Source organism: Hyperoodon ampullatus (genome assembly GCF_949752795.1).
Source record: "Hyperoodon ampullatus genome assembly, chromosome: 7".
In the NCBI taxonomy this organism is placed as follows: domain Eukaryota; kingdom Metazoa; phylum Chordata; class Mammalia; order Artiodactyla; family Ziphiidae; genus Hyperoodon; species Hyperoodon ampullatus.
Genome location: NC_136920.1, coordinates 32297190 through 32304176, shown reverse-complemented (window position 1 = coordinate 32304176; position 6987 = coordinate 32297190). Strand labels below are relative to the sequence as shown.

The 6987-nt window shown below is 39.8% G+C and overlaps 1 pseudogene across 1 annotated transcript; it reads right to left on the bottom strand.

Annotated features, from left to right (window-relative positions):
- Positions 1–5449: 5449 nt before the first annotated feature.
- On the bottom strand, positions 5450–6413 carry LOC307055544 (glyceraldehyde-3-phosphate dehydrogenase-like; annotated as a pseudogene). Its single transcript has one exon. The product of its transcript is annotated as a glyceraldehyde-3-phosphate dehydrogenase-like (transcript).
- Between the last annotated feature and the right edge of the window lie 574 nt (positions 6414–6987).

Sequence of the window (6987 nt, the reverse complement as noted above, 5' to 3'; positions counted from 1 at the left end):
AAACTAACCATCCTGTTATCCTTCCCTGTAACAGATAGAACTTTACTCTTGCTTCAAAATAAATGCACCCTATTTTTAAGGCTACACAAAAAACCCAAATGGCCATCCTTCAGCTCCCTTTGTCATTGTGGATTTTTCACAGATTTGATATTCTTTCTTCTGTGCAGTTTAACACTTTATTTTTTAAAATTTTGGGCTGTGTTGGGTCTTCGTTGCTGCACGCGGGCTTTCTCTAGTTGTGGCAAGTGAGGGCTACTCTTCGCTGTGGTGCATGGGCTTCTCATTGTGGTGACTTCTCGTTGCAGAGCAAGGGCTCTAGGGTACGCGGCACAGTAGTTGTGGTACACAGGCTCAGTAGTTGTGGCGCATGGGCTTAGTTGCTCCACGGCATGTGGGATTTCCCAGACCAGGGCTTGAACCCATGTCCCCTGCATTGACAGGCAGATTCTCAACCACTGCGCCACCAGGGAAGCCCTTAACACTTTAATCTAGCATTAAACCCAAAATGTGCTTAATTAGTAAAATTATATGCATCATTACCTAATCCAAATGCTTAGCTTTTGGAGGTCTTTATGACACATTAAATTCCAATCTACATGCGGGAAGCCTAAGTTAACATAACTATACTAAAATCACAATTAAATATTTGAAAAGTCAGTTGAAGAATGAGGAGATTTTTAGGTAAATTCTAAATTTTTATGAAGTCTGGAATGTTTGAGGGCTTTGAGTCACATTTCATGCCTGTCTTTGACCCTCTCTAGCAAGTGACTTGCTACAGTTTATAAAAATGTAATAGAAATAATATGAACTACCTAATCCAAAGTCAGTGAAAGTAGTTACATTTGCCCTTCTGTTATCATGTTTAGAAATGATTGCTTCTTAGATGGACAGGCATCTGCACGGACCCACACACAGGTATATGAGAAGGCCTTCAATACATAAAAATTATATAATCTTATCATTCATCACCGCTCACTTTAAGAATTAGGAAAAAGTTTGAATCGTTGAATAAATAAATGCAGTCAGATTATTATTTTCAAATATATACAGTGATTTGAATAAATCATTTAACAAAGTGTTCCCAAATAGAGATCCTCAGGGACCAGCTTTAATGAAAACTGAAGATGCTTCTGTAATTAACAATCATGTGCATTAAAATTTTACTTTCTTTTTTTTTTATTTTATTTTTTTTTTTTTTCTGTGTGTGCGGTACGCGGGCCTCTCACCGTTGTGGCCTCTCCTGTTGCGGAGCACAGGCTCCGGACGCGCAGGCTCAGCGGCCATGGCTCACGGGCCAAAATTTTACTTTCTTAAACAGTATAAATATGCTTTCTGCCAGGCTTATCTCATCTTAGTGATAGCAGGATCCTTTCTCACCTGGTTAATGCTGGTGACAATCTGTCACCTCCCCCTTCTACTACCCCACCATGAGCAGGAATGTCATCCACACCAAAAGATGATAGTAGATATTCGATATTGAAGTTCCCACAAGAAAAAGATTAGTCTGCATGTATCAGAGATGTCCTGACCCCAACAATCTTCTTTTCTTTCTTTTAACATACTCATTAACTGAGAAAAGTTTCAAATTCAGACTTTAACCAAGAAAATTTCTCTCACATTCCAAATTAGCAGAGCACATATTGACAAACTTTAAGTTAGAGAACTTAGCAGTCACTTTCCTCACCATGGAATGACAAATATAATTATATAGAATAAACCCTCTAGCATTTCTTTCCTTGGCAATTACTATGAGTTGTGTCTGGGGATACAGAGTCTAGCCCTGGACCCCTGAGTCTTGTAGACTTGACTGGGTCACTTAGCCCCTTGCAGCCTATTTTCTAGGGGGCAGGGACTCTGTCCTGTTCACTGATGTATCTTACTGCCTAGCAGTGTAACTACCCTACACATTGAATAAACAAATCTATTAACCCTGCTCTGTCCATCTCTTTACAGGGAGAGTTGAGAGCAGAGCTTCCCAACTGGGGTGACCTGTCCCACTAATAGCCCCAGTTGGTGACAGGTCTGCTGAAATACTGTTCCCCTCAACCTGGGGGCAGCAGGGCAGGGCCTGGGTCAGCTGGAACTCTGAGGGCATTCTCTTAGCAGCTTCTTCCATTAGTTCAATGGCTCCACAAATAAAGTGTTATCATTTTGTATGTGTGCCATGGCATAGAAAACATTGGAAAGCCCTTCTTTAGAGCAAGAGTGATAAACACAAAATGTCTACAGGGACCAGGCAGTTAATTTCAGTGAATCAAGCCTAAATATCTACTAGGTGATAGTTTGGCCCTGGTTTAGAAAGCAAACATAATGAACATGAAAATGTTATATCAAACTGAAAGTGATCATGGGAACTTAAATCCTGAAGGCATCAGACACAGATGTATAATATAGAAAGTGAACATCTTCGTGTAATTATTAATATATTTCTGATTTGAGTTACACAGATATCAGCCTCTGAAACATATGGAATTAGAATGCCATACTTCTGCCTGTTAGTTTTATCCTCTGAACCTCTACCCTTTTTGGTCCTCATTTCTTTTTTTCCATGCTTATTTCAACTTTTCTATTACCAATTAGAGTTCATTTCTCTCACGTCTATTCCAAGCTTACACATGTAAATGCACACGCCGATTTGTGTCATAATTTTTTATTTTGTGGCCTTATCGTGTGTTTTTAGTTCTTGATACCACAACTCCTTTTTTCCCGTCTTTTATGTAAGTGCCTAGAAGGCACCAGGCATTATACTAAAGTCTTGGGAGAAAGATTAATATGACATGATCTGTGTCTTGAGAAGCTCATATTATAGTAGAAAGAGACTGTATGATAGACCTTTAATGAAAATAATAATAAAAGTTTATTGAGCAGTAATAAAATTCCTTGGGTACTAGGAATTTTTCTAAGCAAATTTGCACTTATCATCTTATTTAATCCTCATGAAATACATGTTTAGATCCTATTTGCTAATCTAAATTTTCTGAAAGCTACCAAAGGGATGCTAGGATTTTAGGACAGTAAATTCCAAGATGGTGGACAGTCTTGATACATTTTCTTGATACGTTCTTACTATATGCACTCAGCTGCCCTTGCATTCCTGGTCTTTCTCTCGTTCCAAACACACAGGTACTTGCATAGCCATGATCTGTGCATATGTAAGGGATTATTATGGTTTGGGTATGGCATGCTTCCATATTTAAAGGATGTCAGAGAATCTCAGGATATACATGTGTGTGTGTGTGTGTGTGTGTGTGTGTGTGTGGTTTGTGCATATTTATACACATAAACTATAATTTTTTAAGAGTTATCAGTGAAGAAGGAATTCTCTATAGGGTATTGCCACTACTCACAGTAGTCCTGCAAGGTACTAGTAACAATCTCCATTTTAAAAATGAAGCTAAAAGGGAGTAGGCAGTTTGTCCAACTTCACATAAATAGTAAGTACCAAAGCTTAGATTCATATTCATATTTGACTTTAAAATCTAGGTTTAGCCATTGCTTCTCTCTTACTTAAAGTAATTTAGTCCAACCATTCATCTGATACTCATAACACATCTGCAACTTCCCTGTCAAGTGGTAAAACAGCTTATGCCTTCAAAATGGAAATGACACAATTCCTGTGTCATCTAGAGATACCTTGGACAGCTCTTGGCTTTGAAAGTTAAAATATCATAAAGTTGAAAACATCTTAAAAATGAAATCCTTCTTCCAATGAGGATGTTCAGATTCTGTCCCTTGAACTATGTAGATATTGTTTACTTTTTTTTTTTTTAGCAATCCTTTTGTCTTCTCTGAACTTTCCTTTTTTCAAGAGTAACTATCTCTGGTTCTTCATCTGGTCTTCATAGTGCAGAGTTTCAATTCTCTTCCCTTTCCCTGTTCCTCTCAGAACATGTCCAAAGTTAATAAACCAAGTGTGATGTGCTCAGCCAGCTCTTCATCCTTTCTTCTAGTAACAGATTCTGCTTTTCCCCACACCCTATGCAGCCAATGGCCAAGAAAGTGATCATATGACAAAATCATGGCCAACCATATTACTCCATCTCTCTGACAATAGTGATTAGGACAGAGGTTTCTGTATGGCTACAGCATGGCCAAACAGAATTCTTCTCAGGGATTGCCATCAGGGTATAGGGCCAGAAGCTTTCTCTTTCCACTGGAACAGCTAAGCCGAGACTCTTGATAGTAATGGTCCCTGACAGTGGTAAAGGCCTGTATGAAATAACAGAGGGTAAGACCAGCATGCAAAATGAGCAGTGATAAACAGAGATGAGAAATTCACTCTGAGACCCTATTTTCCATCCCTCAAGTCAAGGTTCTAGCAGCTCTTTCTCCAGGTTTGTAGGTTACCTGAAAACTCTTCTCAGCCCTGTAAGCCAAAAAATTCCTTTCTTGCATACGGAGTCTCTGTCATTAACAAGGAAAAAATCCTGATCGATGCACCCCATATTAAGGTATAGAGTTTGGAACTGAAAATACTGAAAAAAACAAGCATGCCACCTCCCTTTCTTCAGATAGTCTTATCCTACAATAAGACCTCAGAATCTTTTCATTTTCTCAGCAGCCACGTCAACACTCCTGACTCAGAATGAGCTTGTTAACAAATAAAATACCTATGAATTTCATATTTAATCTGATGTACTAATGAGTTTAGATTCTTTTAGAGCCTGATTCTAGAGTCCAACATATTTGTTCTTTCTCCAGCTTCATGTAATTTGCATGTTTGAAAAGCTTGTACTTCCTGACTATAGCTTGGTGACCTTGGACCAATCTTTCAATTTAGGTAATGTAAAATTTGAAAACTGTCTATCTCTTTGGTTATTGTGGGGATAAAATTCATGTCAAGGGATTAACACAATGCCTAACACATAGTAGGTACTCAAATGTGGTAGCTATTTTTAAAAAGAAGGAAAGAAAAATAAAGACCTTTGATAAACAATAGAAAATTGTGCTCTAGGAATTAATCAGTCCAATAACTGGGATCTTTGATATGGTTGTTATGCACTTATGAATCTATTTCCCTGTACAATTATCCAGTTATGTTTCTGTTTTGACTGTGCCAAATGCCTTGCTTAATCCAGATGAACATAAGCCACCTCTTTAGAATTTTTGTCCAAAGGAGAATGAAGCTAGTCTGACCTGACTCATCCTTTATTAACTCCTCCTAGCTCCTGCGGATCTCCACTTTCATTTCTAATGTTCACAGACCATCTCTCTTGTTTTTTTTTTCCTTTCCTTTTTGACTGTGCACATTGTTCTTTATTGATGATACGTGACCAGGTAGGGCTCCCTAATCCTCTCCCTCTTCTTCAGGAGCTCTGGGATGGAAACTGTTGAGGATGGGATATTCTCAGTGTGTTGGGGGATTGAGTTGGGGCAAGGGCTCCTTAGGAACTGAGGGCTTCTTTCTTCCTTATCTTGTTTTCACTGAGGCTGGTGGTCCAGAGATCTCTTACTCCTTGGAAGCCATATGGACCATAAAGCCCACCACCCTTTTGCTGTAGCCAAACCCATTGTCATAACAGGAAATGTGTTTGACAAAGCAGTCACCGAGGGCAATGCCAGCCCAGCCTCAAAGGTGAAAGTGGGAGTATCACTGTTAGAGTCACAGGAGGCAGCCTGTCCTCAATGTAACCCAGGATGCCCTTTAGGGGGCCCTCTATTGCCTGCTTCTTTCTCAATGTCATCACATTTGGTGGCTTTCTCCAGACCACAGGTTAGATTCTTGACTCATTGGAGCTGGGATCTGGGATCTAGGAGGCCATGCCAGTGAGCTTCCAATGCAGCTCAGGTGTGACCTTGCCCATAGCCTTAGCAGTGTCCATAGAAGCAGGGATGATGGTCTTCTGGGCAGCCCCACAGCCATAATACCACAGCTTCCCAGAGGAGCCATCTGCAACCTTCTGGGTGGCAATGATGGCATAGACCGTGGCCATGAGTCCCTCCATGATGCCAAAGTCATCATGGATGACCTTGCCCAGAGGACACAAGCAGTTGGTGGTAGAGGCGGCATTGCTGACAATCTTGAGGTTATTGTCATACTTCTCATGATTTATGCCCAAACATGCGGACATCAGCAGAAGGGACAGAGATGTGGATGACCGTTTTGCCATCCTTTCATAAGCCCCAACCTTGTCCAAGTTAGTGAAGACATCAGTGGATTCTACAACATATTTAGCACCAGCATCACCCCATTTGATGTGGGTGGAAGCTTGCACCTAGAAGATGAAGATGGGCCTTCCATCGATGACAAGCTTCCCATTCTCAGCCTGATTGTGGCATAACTTGCTATGGGTGGAATCATAGTGGAGCATGTAGACCATGTAGCTGAGGTCAGCGAAGGGGTCATTGATGTGCAATATCCATTTTGCCAGAGTTAAAAGCATCCTGGTGACCAGGCATCCAATGTGGACAAATCAATTTACTCTGACCTTCACGACTGTCTCAGGGATGTGGCTGGTATTGCACAAGAAGATGCAACTGTCTGTCAAAGAGGGAAGAGCAGAGAGCCCCATTTCTTTAATAATTATCAAATTGTGCTTGAGATTCACCTGAGGCTTTAAGGTCTAAAGTTTGTATGTGGCTAATTAGTGTCCTTTTTAAAAAATAACAACCACTGTTTATTTGCAGCCTTGTGGCACCAAGACCATCGAAAATAGCACAATAATTTCAAACAGGTTTTTTAGTAGCCTGAAATGTAGCCTCATTTAACTCAACAGGTGCTTTCCTATAATTCATCCAACTACACATAATGGGAAGTTCCTCTTACCAATAATGTTCGTTATGCTTTTTTTTCAGTCTGAAGATCATTCTCAACACAAAAAAATTATGTATATATAAAAATATATGAATATATGTATATAATTTTATTAGTTCATAAAAGAAATCATTACGTGTCAAAATTTCAAGTTTACTTTATTACCCTTGCTCTGGAAATTGGCATCCGTGCATCTAGGGTTATAAATGTTATTCCCTGCTCGCTCTCAGCTG